Raw genomic sequence first — 18,442 nt, forward strand, 5'->3', positions numbered from 1 at the left:
GACCGAATTTTGAGATTTTCCAATTCAGATGCAATATCCATATTTATACTTGTGAAGTAAACAAGGTGATTGTAAACTGTTCACGTGGAGAACGATGGATTTATAGTTTTTCACCTTCAGGAATCAGCCAAATCACCTCTGATTTAAAGGTAAGACCAATTTTAATGCAGTATGTTTTCTCATCATCACATTTCGTACAGCTGCTCAATTTGTTTATACAATCGCCGATCTGTGACATAAAAATGGCTTTTCTAGATTTCTCTCTAAAACGAGGCAAATCGATACGGATGGGACTCGAACCCACGCGTGCAGAGCACAATGGATTAGCAGTCCATCGCCTTAACCACTCGGACACCTTCTCACATGTTGCCATGATTCATAACTAATCTCAAAAATATATTAGTTCTAGGCATCACATTTCTTTATTGCATCAACATTTTTATCGGAGTTTCTATGAATTTGCCAGTAGGATTGGAAACTTGAGAAATAACGTACAGGAATATGGCGCCATGGCTTAGTTGGAAAAGAGCCTGTCTAGTAAACAGGAGATCCTGGGTTCAAATCCCAATGGTGCCTCATTGAGATATTTTATGCAATGATTCTGCATGAGTGCATCACGGGTTAATAATCCAAGCAACCATCTAGTAATTGAGTTTGACTTCGATAGAGAAGTTAAGGAGACTTGTTTTTTCCATCACAACATTAAATGCCCCTATGGGTGCCAAGTTCAAATCCTGTGCTTTATTTATTTTGAGAAATTGAAAATGTAAGAATTTGTTTTGTTTGGTAACATAATGTATACATTTCCCAATGCGACCGAATTTTGAGATTTTCCAATTCAGATGCAATATCCATATTCATACTTGTGAAGTAAACAAGGTGATTGCAACTTTTCATGTGGAGAACGATGGATTTATAGTTTTTCACCTTGAGGATTCAGCCACATCACCTCTGATTTAAACGTATGACCAATCTTAATGCGGTATTATTTTTCATCATCACATTTCGTATAGCTGCTAAATTTGTTTGATAATCGCCGATCAGTGACATAAAAATGGCTTCTCTAGATTTTACTCAAAATAGAGCAAATCGACAAGGATGGGATTCGAACCCATGCGTGCAGAGCACAATGGATTAGCAGTCCATCGCCTTAACCACTCGGCCACCTTATCACATGTTGCCATGATTTACAACTAATGTCAAAAATAAATGTATTCTTTTAATGCATCAACATTTTCATCGGAGATTCTATGAATTTGCCAGTAGGATTGGAAACTTGAGAAAACGCGAATAGGAATATGGCGCCATGGCTTAGTTGGTAAAGCGCCTGTCTAGTAAACAGGAGATCCTGGGTTCAAATCCCAGTGGTGCCTCATCGAGATATTTTATGCAATGATTCTGCATGAGTGCATCACGGGTTAATAATCCAAGTAACTATCTGGTAATTGAGTTTGACTTCCATAGAAAAGTTAAGGAGACTTGTTTTTCCATCACAACATTAAATGCCCCTATGGGTGCCAAGTTCAAATCCTGTGCGCTATTTATTTCTAGAAATTGATCATGTATGTATTTGTTTTGTTTGGTAACATGAATGTATTCATTTCCCAATGCGACCTATTTTGAGATTTTCCAATTCAGATGCAATATCCATATTTATACTTGTGAAGTAAACAAGGTGATTGCAACTATTCATGTGGAGAACGATGGATTTATATTTTTTCACCTTGAGGATTCAGCCAAATCACTTTTGATTTAAACGTATGCCCAAACTTAATGCGGTATTATTTCTCATCATCACATTTCGTACAGCTGCTAAATTTGTTTGATAATCGCCGATCAGTGACATAAAAATGGCTTCTCTAGATTTTACTCAAAATAGAGCAAATCGACAAGGATGGGATTCGAACCCATGCGTGCAGAGCACAATGGATTAGCAGTCCATCGCCTTAACCACTCGGCCACCGTATCACATGTTGCCATGATTCATTACTAATGTCAAAAATAAATCTATTCTTTTAATGCATCAACATTTTTATCGGAGTTTCTATGAATTTGCCAGTAGGATTGGAAACTTGAGAAATAACGTACAGGAATATGGCGCCATGGCTTAGTTGGAAAAGCGCCTGTCTAGTAAACAGGAGATCCTGGGATTCAAATGCCAATGGTGCCTCATTGAGATATTTTATGCAATGATTCTGCATGAGTGCATCACGGGTTAATAATCCAAGCAACCATCTAGTAATTGAGTTTGACTTCGATAGAGAAGTTAAGGAGACTTGTTTTTTCCATCACAACATTAAATGCCCCTATGGGTGCCAAGTTCAAATCCTGTGCGCTATTTATTTCTAGAAATTGATCATGTATGTATTTGTTTTGTTTGGTAACATAAATGTATTCATTTCCCAATGCGACCTATTTTGAGATTTTCCAATTCAGATGCAATATCCATATTTATACTTGTGAAGTAAACAAGGTGATTGCAACTTTTCATGTGGAGAACGATGGATTTATAGTTTTTCACCTTGAGGATTCAGCCACATCACCTCTGATTTAAACGTATGACCAATCTTAATGCGGTATTATTTATCATCATCACATTTCGTATAGCTGCTAAATTTGTTTGATAATCGCCGATCAGTGACATAAAAATGGCTTCTCTAGATTTTACTCAAAAAAGAGCAAATCGACAAGGATGGGATTCGAACCCATGCGTGCAGAGCACAATGGATTAGCAGTCCATCGCCTTAACCACTCGGCCACCTTATCACATGTTGGCATGATTTACAACTAATGTCAAAAATAAATGTATTCTTTAAATGCATCAACATTTTTATCGGAGTTTCTAGGAATTTGCCAGTAGGATTGGAAACTTGAGAATTAACGTACAGGAATATGGCGCCATGGCTTAGTTGGTAAAGCGCCTGTCTAGTAAACAGGAGATCCTGGGTTCAAATCCCAGTGGTGCCTCATCGAGATATTTTATGCAATGATTCTGCATGAGTGCATCACGGGTTAATAATCCAAGTAACTATCTGGTAATTGAGTTTGACTTCCATAGAAAAGTTAAGGAGACTTGTTTTTCCATCACAACATTAAATGCCCCTATGGGTGCCAAGTTCAAATCCTGTGCGCTATTTATTTCTAGAAATTGATCATGTATGTATTTGTTTTGTTTGGTAACATAAATGTATTCATTTCCCAATGCGACCTATTTTGAGATTTTCCAATTCAGATGCAATATCCATATTTATACTTGTGAAGTAAACAAGGTGATTGCAACTTTTCACGTGGAGAACGATGGATTTATAGTTTTTCACCTTGAGGATTCAGCCAAATCACTTTTGATTTAAACGTATGCCCAAACTTAATGCGGTATTATTTATCATCATCACATTTCGTATAGCTGCTAAATTTGTTTGATAATCGCCGATCAGTGACATAAAAATGGCTTCTCTAGATTTTACTCAAAATTGAGCAAATCGACAAGGATGGGATTCGAACCCATGCGTGCAGAGCACAATGGATTAGCAGTCCATCGCCTTAACCACTCGGCCACCTTATCACATGTTGGCATGATTTACAACTAATGTCAAAAATAAATCTATTCTTTTAATGCATCAACATTTTTATCGGAGTTTCTATGAATTTGCCAGTAGGATTGGAAACTTGAGAAATAACGTACAGGAATATGGCGCCATGGCTTAGTTGGAAAAGCGCCTGTCTAGTAAACAGGAGATCCTGGGATTCAAATCCCAATGGTGCCTCATTGAGATATTTTATGCAATGATTCTGCATGAGTGCATCACGGGTTAATAATCCAAGCAACCATCTAGTAATTGAGTTTGACTTCGATAGAGAAGTTAAGGAGACTTGTTTTTTCCATCACAACATTAAATGCCCCTATGGGTGCCAAGTTCAAATCCTGTGCGCTATTTATTTCTAGAAATTGATCATGTATGTATTTGTTTTGTTTGGTAACATAAATGTATTCATTTCCCAATGCGACCTATTTTGAGATTTTCCAATTCAGATGCAATATCCATATTTATACTTGTGAAGTAAACAAGGTGATTGCAACTTTTCATGTGGAGAACGATGGATTTATAGTTTTTCACCTTGAGGATTCAGCCACATCACCTCTGATTTAAACGTATGACCAATCTTAATGCGGTATTATTTCTCATCATCACATTTCGTATAGCTGCTAAATTTGTTTGATAATCGCCAATCAGTGACATAAAAATGGCTTCTCTAGATTTTACTCAAAAAAGAGCAAATCGACAAGGATGGGATTCGAACCCATGCGTGCAGAGCACAATGGATTAGCAGTCCATCGCCTTAACCACTCGGCCACCTTATCACATGTTGCCATGATTCATTACTAATGTAAAAAATAAATGTATTCTTTTAATGCATCAACATTTTTATCGGAGATTCTATGAATTTGCCAGTAGGATTGGAAACTTGAGAAAACGCGAATAGGAATATGGCGCCATGGCTTAGTTGGTAAAGCGCCTGTCTAGTAAACAGGAGATCCTGGGTTCAAATCCCAATGGTGCCTCATTGATATATTTTATGCAATGATTCTGCATGAGTGCATCACGGGTTAATAATCCAAGCAACCATCTAGTAATTGAGTTTGACTTCGATAGAGAAGTTAAGGAGACTTGTTTTTTTCCATCACAACATTAAATGCCCCTATGGGTGCCAAGTTCAAATCCTGTGCTTTATTTATTTTGAGAAATTGAAAATGTAAGAATTTGTTTTGTTTGGTAACATAATGTATACATTTCCCAATGCGACCGAATTTTGAGATTTTCCAATTCAGATGCAATATCCATATTTATACTTGTGAAGTAAACAAGGTGATTGTAAACTGTTCACGTGGAGAACGATGGATTTATAGTTTTTCACCTTCAGGAATCAGCCAAATCACCTCTGATTTAAACGTAAGACCAATTTTAATGCAGTATGTTTTCTCATCATCACATTTCGTACAGCTGCTCAATTTGTTTATACAATCGCCGATCTGTGACATAAAAATGGCTTTTCTAGATTTCTCTCTAAAACGAGGCAAATCGATACGGATGGGACTCGAACCCACGCGTGCAGAGCACAATGGATTAGCAGTCCATCGCCTTAACCACTCGGACACCTTCTCACATGTTGCCATGATTCATAACTAATCTCAAAAATATATTAGTTCTAGGCATCACATTTCTTTATTGCATCAACATTTTTATCGGAGTTTCTATGAATTTGCCAGTAGGATTGGAAACTTGAGAAATAACGTACAGGAATATGGCGCCATGGCTTAGTTGGAAAAGAGCCTGTCTAGTAAACAGGAGATCCTGGGATTCAAATCCCAATGGTGCCTCATTGAGATATTTTATGCAATGATTCTGCATGAGTGCATCACGGGTTAATAATCCAAGCAACCATCTAGTAATTGAGTTTGACTTCGATAGAGAAGTTAAGGAGACTTGTTTTTTCCATCACAACATTAAATGCCCCTATGGGTGCCAAGTTCAAATCCTGTGCTTTATTTATTTTGAGAAATTGAAAATGTAAGAATTTGTTTTGTTTGGTAACATAATGTATACATTTCCCAATGCGACCGAATTTTGAGATTTTCCAATTCAGATGCAATATCCATATTTATACTTGTGAAGTAAACAAGGTGATTGTAAACTGTTCACGTGGAGAACGATGGATTTATAGTTTTTCACCTTCAGGAATCAGCCAAATCACCTCTGATTTAAACGTAAGACCAATTTTAATGCAGTATGTTTTCTCATCATCACATTTCGTACAGCTGCTCAATTTGTTTATACAATCGCCGATCTGTGACATAAAAATGGCTTTTCTAGATTTCTCTCTAAAACGAGGCAAATCGATACGGATGGGACTCGAACCCACGCGTGCAGAGCACAATGGATTAGCAGTCCATCGCCTTAACCACTCGGACACCTTCTCACATGTTGCCATGATTCATAACTAATCTCAAAAATATATTAGTTCTAGGCATCACATTTCTTTATTGCATCAACATTTTTATCGGAGTTTCTATGAATTTGCCAGTAGGATTGGAAACTTGAGAAATAACGTACAGGAATATGGCGCCATGGCTTAGTTGGAAAAGAGCCTGTCTAGTAAACAGGAGATCCTGGGATTCAAATCCCAGTGGTGCCTCATTGAGATATTTTATGCAATGATTCTGCATGAGTGCATCACGGGTTAATAATCCAAGTAACTATCTGGTAATTGAGTTTGACTTCCATAGAAAAGTTAAGGAGACTTGTTTTTCCATCACAACATTAAATGCCCCTATGGGTGCCAAGTTCAAATCCTGTGCGCTATTTATTTCTAGAAATTGATCATGTATGTATTTGTTTTGTTTGGTAACATGAATGTATTCATTTCCCAATGCGACCTATTTTGAGATTTTCCAATTCAGATGCAATATCCATATTTATACTTGTGAAGTAAACAAGGTGATTGCAACTATTCATGTGGAGAACGATGGATTTATATTTTTTCACCTTGAGGATTCAGCCAAATCACTTTTGATTTAAACGTATGCCCAAACTTAATGCGGTATTATTTCTCATCATCACATTTCGTACAGCTGCTAAATTTGTTTGATAATCGCCGATCAGTGACATAAAAATGGCTTCTCTAGATTTTACTCAAAATAGAGCAAATCGACAAGGATGGGATTCGAACCCATGCGTGCAGAGCACAATGGATTAGCAGTCCATCGCCTTAACCACTCGGCCACCTTATCACATGTTGCCATGATTCATTACTAATGTAAAAAATAAATGTATTCTTTTAATGCATCAACATTTTTATCGGAGATTCTATGAATTTGCCAGTAGGATTGGAAACTTGAGAAAACGCGAATAGGAATATGGCGCCATGGCTTAGTTGGTAAAGCGCCTGTCTAGTAAACAGGAGATCCTGGGTTCAAATCGCAATGGTGCCTCATTGATATATTTTATGCAATGATTCTGCATGAGTGCATCACGGGTTAATAATCCAAGCAACCATCTAGTAATTGAGTTTGACTTCGATAGAGAAGTTAAGGAGACTTGTTTTTTTCCATCACAACATTAAATGCCCCTATGGGTGCCAAGTTCAAATCCTGTGCTTTATTTATTTTGAGAAATTGAAAATGTAAGAATTTGTTTTGTTTGGTAACATAATGTATACATTTCCCAATGCGACCGAATTTTGAGATTTTCCAATTCAGATGCAATATCCATATTTATACTTGTGAAGTAAACAAGGTGATTGTAAACTGTTCACGTGGAGAACGATGGATTTATAGTTTTTCACCTTCAGGAATCAGCCAAATCACCTCTGATTTAAAGGTAAGACCAATTTTAATGCAGTATGTTTTCTCATCATCACATTTCGTACAGCTGCTCAATTTGTTTATACAATCGCCGATCTGTGACATAAAAATGGCTTTTCTAGATTTCTCTCTAAAACGAGGCAAATCGATACGGATGGGACTCGAACCCACGCGTGCAGAGCACAATGGATTAGCAGTCCATCGCCTTAACCACTCGGACACCTTCTCACATGTTGCCATGATTCATAACTAATCTCAAAAATATATTAGTTCTAGGCATCACATTTCTTTATTGCATCAACATTTTTATCGGAGTTTCTATGAATTTGCCAGTAGGATTGGAAACTTGAGAAATAACGTACAGGAATATGGCGCCATGGCTTAGTTGGAAAAGAGCCTGTCTAGTAAACAGGAGATCCTGGGTTCAAATCCCAATGGTGCCTCATTGAGATATTTTATGCAATGATTCTGCATGAGTGCATCACGGGTTAATAATCCAAGCAACCATCTAGTAATTGAGTTTGACTTCGATAGAGAAGTTAAGGAGACTTGTTTTTTCCATCACAACATTAAATGCCCCTATGGGTGCCAAGTTCAAATCCTGTGCTTTATTTATTTTGAGAAATTGAAAATGTAAGAATTTGTTTTGTTTGGTAACATAATGTATACATTTCCCAATGCGACCGAATTTTGAGATTTTCCAATTCAGATGCAATATCCATATTCATACTTGTGAAGTAAACAAGGTGATTGCAACTTTTCATGTGGAGAACGATGGATTTATAGTTTTTCACCTTGAGGATTCAGCCACATCACCTCTGATTTAAACGTATGACCAATCTTAATGCGGTATTATTTTTCATCATCACATTTCGTATAGCTGCTAAATTTGTTTGATAATCGCCGATCAGTGACATAAAAATGGCTTCTCTAGATTTTACTCAAAATAGAGCAAATCGACAAGGATGGGATTCGAACCCATGCGTGCAGAGCACAATGGATTAGCAGTCCATCGCCTTAACCACTCGGCCACCTTATCACATGTTGCCATGATTTACAACTAATGTCAAAAATAAATGTATTCTTTTAATGCATCAACATTTTCATCGGAGATTCTATGAATTTGCCAGTAGGATTGGAAACTTGAGAAAACGCGAATAGGAATATGGCGCCATGGCTTAGTTGGTAAAGCGCCTGTCTAGTAAACAGGAGATCCTGGGTTCAAATCCCAGTGGTGCCTCATCGAGATATTTTATGCAATGATTCTGCATGAGTGCATCACGGGTTAATAATCCAAGTAACTATCTGGTAATTGAGTTTGACTTCCATAGAAAAGTTAAGGAGACTTGTTTTTCCATCACAACATTAAATGCCCCTATGGGTGCCAAGTTCAAATCCTGTGCGCTATTTATTTCTAGAAATTGATCATGTATGTATTTGTTTTGTTTGGTAACATGAATGTATTCATTTCCCAATGCGACCTATTTTGAGATTTTCCAATTCAGATGCAATATCCATATTTATACTTGTGAAGTAAACAAGGTGATTGCAACTATTCATGTGGAGAACGATGGATTTATATTTTTTCACCTTGAGGATTCAGCCAAATCACTTTTGATTTAAACGTATGCCCAAACTTAATGCGGTATTATTTCTCATCATCACATTTCGTACAGCTGCTAAATTTGTTTGATAATCGCCGATCAGTGACATAAAAATGGCTTCTCTAGATTTTACTCAAAATAGAGCAAATCGACAAGGATGGGATTCGAACCCATGCGTGCAGAGCACAATGGATTAGCAGTCCATCGCCTTAACCACTCGGCCACCGTATCACATGTTGCCATGATTCATTACTAATGTAAAAAATAAATGTATTCTTTTAATGCATCAACATTTTTATCGGAGATTCTATGAATTTGCCAGTAGGATTGGAAACTTGAGAAAACGCGAATAGGAATATGGCGCCATGGCTTAGTTGGTAAAGCGCCTGTCTAGTAAACAGGAGATCCTGGGTTCAAATCCCAATGGTGCCTCATTGATATATTTTATGCAATGATTCTGCATGAGTGCATCACGGGTTAATAATCCAAGCAACCATCTAGTAATTGAGTTTGACTTCGATAGAGAAGTTAAGGAGACTTGTTTTTTTCCATCACAACATTAAATGCCCCTATGGGTGCCAAGTTCAAATCCTGTGCTTTATTTATTTTGAGAAATTGAAAATGTAAGAATTTGTTTTGTTTGGTAACATAATGTATACATTTCCCAATGCGACCGAATTTTGAGATGTTCCAATTCAGATGCAATATCCATATTTATACTTGTGAAGTAAACAAGGTGATTGTAAACTGTTCACGTGGAGAACGATGGATTTATAGTTTTTCACCTTCAGGAATCAGCCAAATCACCTCTGATTTAAACGTAAGACCAATTTTAATGCAGTATGTTTTCTCATCATCACATTTCGTACAGCTGCTCAATTTGTTTATACAATCGCCGATCTGTGACATAAAAATGGCTTTTCTAGATTTCTCTCTAAAACGAGGCAAATCGATACGGATGGGACTCGAACCCACGCGTGCAGAGCACAAAGGATTAGCAGTCCATCGCCTTAACCACTCGGACACCTTCTCACATGTTGCCATGATTCATAACTAATCTCAAAAATATATTAGTTCTAGGCATCACATTTCTTTATTGCATCAACATTTTTATCGGAGTTTCTATGAATTTGCCAGTAGGATTGGAAACTTGAGAAATAACGTACAGGAATATGGCGCCATGGCTTAGTTGGAAAAGAGCCTGTCTAGTAAACAGGAGATCCTGGGATTCAAATCCCAATGGTGCCTCATTGAGATATTTTATGCAATGATTCTGCATGAGTGCATCACGGGTTAATAATCCAAGCAACCATCTAGTAATTGAGTTTGACTTCGATAGAGAAGTTAAGGAGACTTGTTTTTTCCATCACAACATTAAATGCCCCTATGGGTGCCAAGTTCAAATCCTGTGCTTTATTAAATTTTGAGAAATTGAAAATGTAAGAATTTGTTTTGTTTGGTAACATAATGTATACATTTCCCAATGCGACCGAATTTTGAGATTTTCCAATTCAGATGCAATATCCATATTCATACTTGTGAAGTAAACAAGGTGATTGCAACTTTTCATGTGGAGAACGATGGATTTATAGTTTTTCACCTTGAGGATTCAGCCACATCACCTCTGATTTAAACGTATGACCAATCTTAATGCGGTATTATTTTTCATCATCACATTTCGTATAGCTGCTAAATTTGTTTGATAATCGCCGATCAGTGACATAAAAATGGCTTCTCTAGATTTTACTCAAAATAGAGCAAAACGACAAGGATGGGATTCGAACCCATGCGTGCAGAGCACAATGGATTAGCAGTCCATCGCCTTAACCACTCGGCCACCTTATCACATGTTGGCATGATTTACAACTAATGTCAAAAATAAATGTATTCTTTAAATGCATCAACATTTTTATCGGAGTTTCTAGGAATTTGCCAGTAGGATTGGAAACTTGAGAATTGACGTACAGGAATATGGCGCCATGGCTTAGTTGGTAAAGCGCCTGTCTAGTAAACAGGAGATCCTGGGTTCAAATCCCAGTGGTGCCTCATCGAGATATTTTATGCAATGATTCTGCATGAGTGCATCACGGGTTAATAATCCAAGTAACTATCTGGTAATTGAGTTTGACTTCCATAGAAAAGTTAAGGAGACTTGTTTTTCCATCACAACATTAAATGCCCCTATGGGTGCCAAGTTCAAATCCTGTGCGCTATTTATTTCTAGAAATTGATCATGTATGTATTTGTTTTGTTTGGTAACATGAATGTATTCATTTCCCAATGCGACCTATTTTGAGATTTTCCAATTCAGATGCAATATCCATATTTATACTTGTGAAGTAAACAAGGTGATAGCAACTTTTCATGTGGAGAACGATGGATTTATAGTTTTTCACCTTGAGGATTCAGCCACATCACCTCTGATTTAAACGTATGACCAATCTTAATGCGGTATTATTTCTCATCATCACATTTCGTATAGCTGCTAAATTTGTTTGATAATCGCCGATCAGTGACATAAAAATGGCTTCTCTAGATTTTACTCAAAGAAGAGCAAATCGACAAGGATGGGATTCGAACCCATGCGTGCAGAGCACAATGGATTAGCAGTCCATCGCCTTAACCACTCGGCCACCTTATCACATGTTGGCATGATTTACAACTAATGTCAAAAATAAATGTATTCTTTAAATGCATCAACATTTTTATCGGAGTTTCTATGAATTTGCCAGTAGGATTGGAAACTTGAGAATTAACGTACAGGAATATGGCGCCATGGCTTAGTTGGTAAAGCGCCTGTCTAGTAAACAGGAGATCCTGGGTTCAAATCCCAGTGGTGCCTCATCGAGATATTTTATGCAATGATTCTGCATGAGTGCATCACGGGTTAATAATCCAAGTAACTATCTGGTAATTGAGTTTGACTTCCATAGAAAAGTTAAGGAGACTTGTTTTTCCATCACAACATTAAATGCCCCTATGGGTGCCAAGTTCAAATCCTGTGCGCTATTTATTTCTAGAAATTGATCATGTATGTATTTGTTTTGTTTGGTAACATGAATGTATTCATTTCCCAATGCGACCTATTTTGAGATTTTCCAATTCAGATGCAATATCCATATTTATACTTGTGAAGTAAACAAGGTGATAGCAACTTTTCATGTGGAGAACGATTGATTTATAGTTTTTCACCTTGAGGATTCAGCCACATCACCTCTGATTTAAACGTATGACCAATCTTAATGCGGTATTATTTCTCATCATCACATTTCGTATAGCTGCTAAATTTGTTTGATAATCGCCGATCAGTGACATAAAAATGGCTTCTCTAGATTTTACTCAAAGAAGAGCAAATCGACAAGGATGGGATTCGAACCCATGCGTGCAGAGCACAATGGATTAGCAGTCCATCGCCTTAACCACTCGGCCACCTTATCACATGTTGGCATGATTTACAACTAATGTCAAAAATAAATGTATTCTTTAAATGCATCAACATTTTTATCGGAGTTTCTATGAATTTGCCAGTAGGATTGGAAACTTGAGAATTAACGTACAGGAATATGGCGCCATGGCTTAGTTGGTAAAGCGCCTGTCTAGTAAACAGGAGATCCTGGGTTCAAATTCCAGTGGTGCCTCATCGAGATATTTTATGCAATGATTCTGCATGAGTGCATCACGGGTTAATAATCCAAGTAACTATCTGGTAATTGAGTTTGACTTCCATAGAAAAGTTAAGGAGACTTGTTTTTCCATCACAACATTAAATGCCCCTATGGGTGCCAAGTTCAAATCCTGTGCGCTATTTATTTCTAGAAATTGATCATGTATGTATTTGTTTTGTTTGGTAACATGAATGTATTCATTTCCCAATGCGACCTATTTTGAGATTTTCCAATTCAGATGCAATATCCATATTTATACTTGTGAAGTAAACAAGGTGATTGCAACTTTTCATGTGGAGAACGATGGATTTATAGTTTTTCACCTTGAGGATTCAGCCAAATCACTTTTGATTTAAACGTATGCCCAAACTTAATGCGGTATTATTTATCATCATCACATTTCGTATAGCTGCTAAATTTGTTTGATAATCGCCGATCAGTGACATAAAAATGGCTTCTCTAGATTTTACTCAAAATAGAGCAAATCGACAAGGATGGGATTCGAACCCATGCGTGCAGAGCACAATGGATTAGCAGTCCATCGCCTTAACCACTCGTCCACCTTATCACATGTTGGCATGATTTACAACTAATGTCAAAAATAAATCTATTCTTTTAATGCATCAACATTTTTATCGGAGTTTCTATGAATTTGCCAGTAGGATTGGAAACTTGAGAAATAATGTACAGGAATATGGCGCTATGGCTTAGTTGGAAAAGCGCCTGTCTAGTAAACAGGAGATCCTGGGATTCAAATCCCAATGGTGCCTCATTGAGATATTTTATGCAATGATTCTGCATGAGTGCATCACGGGTTAATAATCCAAGCAACCATCTAGTAATTGAGTTTGACTTCGATAGAGAAGTTAAGGAGACTTGTTTTTTCCATCACAACATTAAATGCCCCTATGGGTGCCAAGTTCAAATCCTGTGCGCTATTTATTTCTAGAAATTGATCATGTATGTATTTGTTTTGTTTGGTAACATGAATGTATTCATTTCCCAATGCGACCTATTTTGAGATTTTCCAATTCAGATGCAATATCCATATTTATACTTGTGAAGTAAACAAGGTGATTGCAACTTTTCATGTGGAGAACGATGGATTTATAGTTTTTCACCTTGAGGATTCAGACAAATCACTTTTGATTTAAACGTATGCCCAAACTTAATGCGGTATTATTTATCATCATCACATTTCGTATAGCTGCTAAATTTGTTTGATAATCGCCGATCAGTGACATAAAAATGGCTTCTCTAGATTTTACTCAAAAAAGAGCAAATCGACAAGGATGGGATTCGAACCCATGCGTGCAGAGCACAATGGATTAGCAGTCCATCGCCTTAACCACTCGGCCACCTTATCACATGTTGGCATGATTTACAACTAATGTCAAAAATAAATGTATTCTTTAAATGCATCAACATTTTTATCGGAGTTTCTATGAATTTGCCAGTAGGATTGGAAACTTGAGAATTAACGTACAGGAATATGGCGCCATGGCTTAGTTGGTAAAGCGCCTGTCTAGTAAACAGGAGATCCTGGGTTCAAATCCCAGTGGTGCCTCATCGAGATATTTTATGCAATGATTCTGCATGAGTGCATCACGGATTAATAATCCAAGTAACTATCTGGTAATTGAGTTTGACTTCCATAAAAAAGTTAAGGAGACTTGTTTTTCCATCACAACATTAAATGCCCCTATGGGTGCCAAGTTCAAATCCTGTGCGCTATTTATTTCTAGAAATTGATCATGTATGTATTTGTTTTGTTTGGTAACATAAATGTATTCATTTCCCAATGCGACCTATTTTGAGATTTTCCAATTCAGATGCAATATCCATATTTATACTTGTGAAGTAAACAAGGTGATTGCAACTTTTCATGTGGAGAACGATGGATTTATAGTTTTTCACCTTGAGGATTCAGCCAAATCACTTTTGATTTAAACGTATGCCCAAACTTAATGCGGTATTATTTATCATCATCACATTTCGTATAGCTGCTAAATTTGTTTGATAATCGCCGATCAGTGACATAAAAATGGCTTCTCTAGATTTTACTCAAAAAAGAGCAAATCGACAAGGATGGGATTCGAACCCATGCGTGCAGAGCACAATGGATTAGCAGTCCATCGCCTTAACCACTCGGCCACCTTATCACATGTTGGCTTGATTTACAACTAATGTCAAAAATAAATCTATTCTTTTAATGCATCAACATTTTTATCGGAGTTTCTATGAATTTGCCAGTAGGATTGGAAACTTGAGAAATAACGTACAGGAATATGGCGCCATGGCTTAGTTGGAAAAGCGCCTGTCTAGTAAACAGGAGATCCTGGGATTCAAATCCCAATGGTGCCTCATCGAGATATTTTATGCAATGATTCTGCATGAGTGCATCACGGGTTAATAATCCAAGCAACCATCTAGTAATTGAGTTTGACTTCGATAGAGAAGTTAAGGAGACTTGTTTTTTCCATCACAACATTAAATGCCCCTATGGGTGCCAAGTTCAAATCCTGTGCGCTATTTATTTCTAGAAATTGATCATGTATGTATTTGTTTTATTTGGTAACATAAATGTATTCATTTCCCAATGCGACCTATTTTGAGATTTTCCAATTCAGATGCAATATCCATATTTATACTTGTGAAGTAAACAAGGTGATTGCAACTTTTCATGTGGAGAACGATGGATTTATAGTTTTTCACCTTGAGGATTCAGCCACATCACCTCTGATTTAAACGTATGACCAATCTTAATGCGGTATTATTTCTCATCATCACATTTCGTATAGCTGCTAAATTTGTTTGATAATCGCCGATCAGTGACATAAAAATGGCTTCTCTAGATTTTACTCAAAGAAGAGCAAATCGACAAGGATGGGATTCGAACCCATGCGTGCAGAGCACAATGGATTAGCAGTCCATCGCCTTAACCACTCGGCCACCTTATCACATGTTGGCATGATTTACAACTAATGTCAAAAATAAATGTATTCTTTAAATGCATCAACATTTTTATCGGAGTTTCTATGAATTTGCCAGTAGGATTGGAAACTTGAGAATTAACGTACAGGAATATGGCGCCATGGCTTAGTTGGTAAAGCGCCTGTCTAGTAAACAGGAGATCCTGGGTTCAAATTCCAGTGGTGCCTCATCGAGATATTTTATGCAATGATTCTGCATGAGTGCATCACGGGTTAATAATCCAAGTAACTATCTGGTAATTGAGTTTGACTTCCATAGAAAAGTTAAGGAGACTTGTTTTTCCATCACAACATTAAATGCCCCTATGGGTGCCAAGTTCAAATCCTGTGCGCTATTTATTTCTAGAAATTGATCATGTATGTATTTGTTTTGTTTGGTAACATGAATGTATTCATTTCCCAATGCGACCTATTTTGAGATTTTCCAATTCAGATGCAATATCCATATTTATACTTGTGAAGTAAACAAGGTGATTGCAACTTTTCATGTGGAGAACGATGGATTTATAGTTTTTCACCTTGAGGATTCAGCCAAATCACTTTTGATTTAAACGTATGCCCAAACTTAATGCGGTATTATTTATCATCATCACATTTCGTATAGCTGCTAAATTTGTTTGATAATCGCCGATCAGTGACATAAAAATGGCTTCTCTAGATTTTACTCAAAAAAGAGCAAATCGACAAGGATGGGATTCGAACCCATGCGTGCAGAGCACAATGGATTAGCAGTCCATCGCCTTAACCACTCGGCCACCTTATCACATGTTGGCTTGATTTACAACTAATGTCAAAAATAAATCTATTCTTTTAATGCATCAACATTTTTATCGGAGTTTCTATGAATTTGCCAGTAGGATTGGAAACTTGAGAAATAACGTACAGGAATATGGCGCCATGGCTTAGTTGGAAAAGCGCCTGTCTAGTAAACAGGAGATCCTGGGATTCAAATCCCAATGGTGCCTCATTGAGATATTTTATGCAATGATTCTGCATGAGTGCATCACGGGTTAATAATCCAAGCAACCATCTAGTAATTGAGTTTGACTTCGATAGAGAAGTTAAGGAGACTTGTTTTTTCCATCACAACATTAAATGCCCCTATGGGTGCCAAGTTCAAATCCTGTGCGCTATTTATTTCTAGAAATTGATCATGTATGTATTTGTTTTATTTGGTAACATAAATGTATTCATTTCCCAATGCGACCTATTTTGAGATTTTCCAATTCAGATGCAATATCCATATTTATACTTGTGAAGTAAACAAGGTGATTGCAACTTTTCATGTGGAGAACGATGGATTTATAGTTTTTCACCTTGAGGATTCAGCCACATCACCTCTGATTTAAACGTATGACCAATCTTAATGCGGTATTATTTCTCATCATCACATTTCGTATAGCTGCTAAATTTGTTTGATAATCGCCGATCAGTGACATAAAAATGGCTTCTCTAGATTTTACTCAAAGAAGAGCAAATCGACAAGGATGGGATTCGAACCCATGCGTGCAGAGCACAATGGATTAGCAGTCCATCGCCTTAACCACTCGGCCACCTTATCACATGTTGGCATGATTTACAACTAATGTCAAAAATAAATGTATTCTTTAAATGCATCAACATTTTTATCGGAGTTTCTAGGAATTTGCCAGTAGGATTGGAAACTTGAGAAATAACGTACAGGAATATGGCGCCATGGCTTAGTTGGTAAAGCGCCTGTCTAGTAAACAGGAGATCCTGGGTTCAAATCCCAGTGGTGCCTCATCGAGATATTTTATGCAATGATTCTGCATGAGTGCATCACGGGTTAATAATCCAAGTAACTATCTGGTAATTGAGTTTGACTTCCATAGAAAAGTTAAGGAGACTTGTTTTTCCATCACAACATTAAATGCCCCTATGGGTGCCAAGTTCAAATCCTGTGCGCTATTTATTTCTAGAAATTGATCATGTATGTATTTGTTTTGTTTGGTAACATGAATGTATTCATTTCCCAATGCGACCTATTTTGAGATTTTCCAATTCAGATGCAATATCCATATTTATACTTGTGAAGTAAACAAGGTGATTGCAACTTTTCATGTGGAGAACGATGGATTTATAGTTTTTCACCTTGAGGATTCAGCCAAATCACTTTTGATTTAAACGTATGCCCAAACTTAATGCGGTATTATTTCTCATCATCACATTTCGTATAGCTGCTAAATTTGTTTGATAATCGCCGATCAGTGACATAAAAATGGCTTCTCTAGATTTTACTCAAAAAAGAGCAAATCGACAAGGATGGGATTCGAACCCATGCGTGCAGAGCACAATGGATTAGCAGTCCATCGCCTTAACCACTCGGCCACCTTATCACATGTTGGCATGATTTACAACTAATGTCAAAAATAAATGTATTCTTTAAATGCATCAACATTTTTATCGGAGTTTCTAGGAATTTGCCAGTAGGATTGGAAACTTGAGAATTAACGTACAGGAATATGGCGCCATGGCTTAGTTGGTAAAGCGCCTGTCTAGTAAACAGGAGATCCTGGGTTCAAATCCCAGTGGTGCCTCATCGAGATATTTTATGCAATGATTCTGCATGAGTGCATCACGGGTTAATAATCCAAGTAACTATCTGGTAATTGAGTTTGACTTCCATAGAAAAGTTAAGGAAACTTGTTTTTCCATCACAACATTAAATGCCCCTATGGGTGCCAAGTTCAAATCCTGTGCGCTATTTATTTCTAGAAATTGATCATGTATGTATTTGTTTTGTTTGGTAACATGAATGTATTCATTTCCCAATGCGACCTATTTTGAGATTTTCCAATT

At 37.1% G+C, this 18,442-nt stretch overlaps 2 protein-coding genes and 42 non-coding genes across 44 annotated transcripts in view; 21 read left to right on the forward strand and 23 right to left on the reverse strand.

The window, feature by feature from the left end:
* NUP88 (nucleoporin 88) overlaps nucleotides 1-18,442 on the reverse strand; it is a 153,038-nt gene that overhangs the window by 124,552 nt on the left and 10,044 nt on the right. The window lies entirely within an intron of this gene.
* The window catches only part of COX4I1 (cytochrome c oxidase subunit 4I1), a 293,476-nt gene that overhangs the window by 99,118 nt on the left and 175,916 nt on the right, over nucleotides 1-18,442 (forward strand). The window lies entirely within an intron of this gene.
* TRNAS-GCU (transfer RNA serine (anticodon GCU)) lies at nucleotides 280-361 on the reverse strand. Its single transcript has one exon. It is a non-coding gene; the product is annotated as a tRNA-Ser (tRNA).
* Nucleotides 504-576, forward strand: TRNAT-AGU (transfer RNA threonine (anticodon AGU)). Its single transcript has one exon. It is a non-coding gene; the product is annotated as a tRNA-Thr (tRNA).
* TRNAS-GCU (transfer RNA serine (anticodon GCU)) lies at nucleotides 1,091-1,172 on the reverse strand. Its single transcript has one exon. It is a non-coding gene; the product is annotated as a tRNA-Ser (tRNA).
* TRNAT-AGU (transfer RNA threonine (anticodon AGU)) lies at nucleotides 1,301-1,373 on the forward strand. The gene has a single exon. It is a non-coding gene; the product is annotated as a tRNA-Thr (tRNA).
* Nucleotides 1,887-1,968, reverse strand: TRNAS-GCU (transfer RNA serine (anticodon GCU)). The gene has a single exon. It is a non-coding gene; the product is annotated as a tRNA-Ser (tRNA).
* TRNAS-GCU (transfer RNA serine (anticodon GCU)) lies at nucleotides 2,685-2,766 on the reverse strand. Its single transcript has one exon. It is a non-coding gene; the product is annotated as a tRNA-Ser (tRNA).
* TRNAT-AGU (transfer RNA threonine (anticodon AGU)) lies at nucleotides 2,895-2,967 on the forward strand. The gene has a single exon. It is a non-coding gene; the product is annotated as a tRNA-Thr (tRNA).
* TRNAS-GCU (transfer RNA serine (anticodon GCU)) lies at nucleotides 3,481-3,562 on the reverse strand. The gene has a single exon. It is a non-coding gene; the product is annotated as a tRNA-Ser (tRNA).
* Nucleotides 3,691-3,764, forward strand: TRNAT-AGU (transfer RNA threonine (anticodon AGU)). The gene has a single exon. It is a non-coding gene; the product is annotated as a tRNA-Thr (tRNA).
* Nucleotides 4,279-4,360, reverse strand: TRNAS-GCU (transfer RNA serine (anticodon GCU)). The gene has a single exon. It is a non-coding gene; the product is annotated as a tRNA-Ser (tRNA).
* Nucleotides 4,489-4,561, forward strand: TRNAT-AGU (transfer RNA threonine (anticodon AGU)). Its single transcript has one exon. It is a non-coding gene; the product is annotated as a tRNA-Thr (tRNA).
* TRNAS-GCU (transfer RNA serine (anticodon GCU)) lies at nucleotides 5,080-5,161 on the reverse strand. Its single transcript has one exon. It is a non-coding gene; the product is annotated as a tRNA-Ser (tRNA).
* On the reverse strand, nucleotides 5,895-5,976 carry TRNAS-GCU (transfer RNA serine (anticodon GCU)). Its single transcript has one exon. It is a non-coding gene; the product is annotated as a tRNA-Ser (tRNA).
* Nucleotides 6,119-6,192, forward strand: TRNAT-AGU (transfer RNA threonine (anticodon AGU)). Its single transcript has one exon. It is a non-coding gene; the product is annotated as a tRNA-Thr (tRNA).
* Nucleotides 6,706-6,787, reverse strand: TRNAS-GCU (transfer RNA serine (anticodon GCU)). Its single transcript has one exon. It is a non-coding gene; the product is annotated as a tRNA-Ser (tRNA).
* Nucleotides 6,916-6,988, forward strand: TRNAT-AGU (transfer RNA threonine (anticodon AGU)). The gene has a single exon. It is a non-coding gene; the product is annotated as a tRNA-Thr (tRNA).
* On the reverse strand, nucleotides 7,507-7,588 carry TRNAS-GCU (transfer RNA serine (anticodon GCU)). The gene has a single exon. It is a non-coding gene; the product is annotated as a tRNA-Ser (tRNA).
* On the forward strand, nucleotides 7,731-7,803 carry TRNAT-AGU (transfer RNA threonine (anticodon AGU)). Its single transcript has one exon. It is a non-coding gene; the product is annotated as a tRNA-Thr (tRNA).
* Nucleotides 8,318-8,399, reverse strand: TRNAS-GCU (transfer RNA serine (anticodon GCU)). Its single transcript has one exon. It is a non-coding gene; the product is annotated as a tRNA-Ser (tRNA).
* TRNAT-AGU (transfer RNA threonine (anticodon AGU)) lies at nucleotides 8,528-8,600 on the forward strand. The gene has a single exon. It is a non-coding gene; the product is annotated as a tRNA-Thr (tRNA).
* TRNAS-GCU (transfer RNA serine (anticodon GCU)) lies at nucleotides 9,114-9,195 on the reverse strand. Its single transcript has one exon. It is a non-coding gene; the product is annotated as a tRNA-Ser (tRNA).
* Nucleotides 9,324-9,396, forward strand: TRNAT-AGU (transfer RNA threonine (anticodon AGU)). The gene has a single exon. It is a non-coding gene; the product is annotated as a tRNA-Thr (tRNA).
* TRNAS-GCU (transfer RNA serine (anticodon GCU)) lies at nucleotides 10,728-10,809 on the reverse strand. Its single transcript has one exon. It is a non-coding gene; the product is annotated as a tRNA-Ser (tRNA).
* TRNAT-AGU (transfer RNA threonine (anticodon AGU)) lies at nucleotides 10,938-11,010 on the forward strand. Its single transcript has one exon. It is a non-coding gene; the product is annotated as a tRNA-Thr (tRNA).
* TRNAS-GCU (transfer RNA serine (anticodon GCU)) lies at nucleotides 11,524-11,605 on the reverse strand. Its single transcript has one exon. It is a non-coding gene; the product is annotated as a tRNA-Ser (tRNA).
* Nucleotides 11,734-11,806, forward strand: TRNAT-AGU (transfer RNA threonine (anticodon AGU)). Its single transcript has one exon. It is a non-coding gene; the product is annotated as a tRNA-Thr (tRNA).
* TRNAS-GCU (transfer RNA serine (anticodon GCU)) lies at nucleotides 12,320-12,401 on the reverse strand. The gene has a single exon. It is a non-coding gene; the product is annotated as a tRNA-Ser (tRNA).
* TRNAT-AGU (transfer RNA threonine (anticodon AGU)) lies at nucleotides 12,530-12,602 on the forward strand. The gene has a single exon. It is a non-coding gene; the product is annotated as a tRNA-Thr (tRNA).
* TRNAS-GCU (transfer RNA serine (anticodon GCU)) lies at nucleotides 13,116-13,197 on the reverse strand. The gene has a single exon. It is a non-coding gene; the product is annotated as a tRNA-Ser (tRNA).
* Nucleotides 13,326-13,399, forward strand: TRNAT-AGU (transfer RNA threonine (anticodon AGU)). Its single transcript has one exon. It is a non-coding gene; the product is annotated as a tRNA-Thr (tRNA).
* Nucleotides 13,914-13,995, reverse strand: TRNAS-GCU (transfer RNA serine (anticodon GCU)). Its single transcript has one exon. It is a non-coding gene; the product is annotated as a tRNA-Ser (tRNA).
* On the forward strand, nucleotides 14,124-14,196 carry TRNAT-AGU (transfer RNA threonine (anticodon AGU)). Its single transcript has one exon. It is a non-coding gene; the product is annotated as a tRNA-Thr (tRNA).
* Nucleotides 14,710-14,791, reverse strand: TRNAS-GCU (transfer RNA serine (anticodon GCU)). The gene has a single exon. It is a non-coding gene; the product is annotated as a tRNA-Ser (tRNA).
* TRNAT-AGU (transfer RNA threonine (anticodon AGU)) lies at nucleotides 14,920-14,993 on the forward strand. Its single transcript has one exon. It is a non-coding gene; the product is annotated as a tRNA-Thr (tRNA).
* On the reverse strand, nucleotides 15,508-15,589 carry TRNAS-GCU (transfer RNA serine (anticodon GCU)). Its single transcript has one exon. It is a non-coding gene; the product is annotated as a tRNA-Ser (tRNA).
* Nucleotides 15,718-15,790, forward strand: TRNAT-AGU (transfer RNA threonine (anticodon AGU)). Its single transcript has one exon. It is a non-coding gene; the product is annotated as a tRNA-Thr (tRNA).
* On the reverse strand, nucleotides 16,304-16,385 carry TRNAS-GCU (transfer RNA serine (anticodon GCU)). The gene has a single exon. It is a non-coding gene; the product is annotated as a tRNA-Ser (tRNA).
* TRNAT-AGU (transfer RNA threonine (anticodon AGU)) lies at nucleotides 16,514-16,587 on the forward strand. The gene has a single exon. It is a non-coding gene; the product is annotated as a tRNA-Thr (tRNA).
* TRNAS-GCU (transfer RNA serine (anticodon GCU)) lies at nucleotides 17,102-17,183 on the reverse strand. Its single transcript has one exon. It is a non-coding gene; the product is annotated as a tRNA-Ser (tRNA).
* On the forward strand, nucleotides 17,312-17,384 carry TRNAT-AGU (transfer RNA threonine (anticodon AGU)). Its single transcript has one exon. It is a non-coding gene; the product is annotated as a tRNA-Thr (tRNA).
* TRNAS-GCU (transfer RNA serine (anticodon GCU)) lies at nucleotides 17,898-17,979 on the reverse strand. Its single transcript has one exon. It is a non-coding gene; the product is annotated as a tRNA-Ser (tRNA).
* On the forward strand, nucleotides 18,108-18,180 carry TRNAT-AGU (transfer RNA threonine (anticodon AGU)). Its single transcript has one exon. It is a non-coding gene; the product is annotated as a tRNA-Thr (tRNA).

This window comes from Petromyzon marinus, chromosome 54 (genome assembly GCF_048934315.1).
Source record: "Petromyzon marinus isolate PM22_M1 ecotype Great Lakes invasive population chromosome 54, UKy_Petmar_22M1.pri1.0, whole genome shotgun sequence".
Lineage (NCBI taxonomy): Eukaryota > Metazoa > Chordata > Hyperoartia > Petromyzontiformes > Petromyzontidae > Petromyzon > Petromyzon marinus.